The sequence below is a fragment of the Nematolebias whitei genome, chromosome 18 (genome assembly GCF_014905685.2).
Source record: "Nematolebias whitei isolate Nwh7 chromosome 18, NemWhi1, whole genome shotgun sequence".
Lineage (NCBI taxonomy): Eukaryota > Metazoa > Chordata > Actinopteri > Cyprinodontiformes > Rivulidae > Nematolebias > Nematolebias whitei.
The window spans coordinates 40,676,702-40,677,502 of NC_056515.1; the positions used below are offsets into that span (position 1 = coordinate 40,676,702).

At 48.4% G+C, this 801-nt stretch overlaps 1 protein-coding gene across 1 annotated transcript in view; it reads right to left on the minus strand.

Moving 5' to 3' along the window:
• Nucleotides 1-801, minus strand: part of rilpl1 (Rab interacting lysosomal protein-like 1) — a 16,365-nt gene that overhangs the window by 14,858 nt on the left and 706 nt on the right. The gene's annotated exons all lie outside the window — the stretch shown is intronic.

The following is an 801-nucleotide window of genomic DNA, read 5'->3' on the forward strand; positions in this document are numbered from 1 at the left end:
CCAGAGGAAGGACAGTGGTTTGGACATGTCCAGAGGAGGGACAGTGGGTATATTGGTAGAAGGATGTTAAAAATGCAGCTGCAGGAAAAAGACAAAGAGGAGACATATGGATGCAGTTAGAGAGGACAGAGGACAGAGTGAGGACAGAGTGAGGACAGAGTGAGGACAGAGTGAGGACAGAGTGAGTGGGAGGAGGATGACACACTGTGGAGACCCTGAAGAGGGAACAGCAGAAAGAAGACACTGTAACATTGACCGAGTTGTAGCCATTTTTGTGTTTTATGTCCTTTAGCTGTGGCTTCAAAAGGAACTCCATCAGGTGATAAGTTTCTGTCCAGTGGTTCAGGGGATATTTTGCTAACATGGGGGCAAACCCAGCATTGCTCCACCCTCACCTTGCAGCAACAAGTGATAAAGGTGAACCTGAACAGACCTGCCTGAGGGACCGTCAGCCCTCTGGGGGAGGGGTCTTGTCTATAAACGGACTGCACTTATATTTCACCTTTCCATCTGATCCAGACACTCAAAGCTCTTTACAACAATCTGTGCCTCAGTAACCCACTCAAACAGCTCTATACTAGATCTCTACAAAGAATAATCAGTGACTTATCACATTCATGCACTGATGGGACACACATCACAGGCTATGAGGGTTCAGTGTCTTGCCCAGGGACACTTCAGCATGTGACTGTTGGTGGAATCGAACCCCCAACTCTTGCATTGGAGGACGATTGGACCACTCAGCCACAGTGTGGTCTGTGTCTCACCTGTCTGTGTGTCTCACCTGTCTGTGTGTGTCTC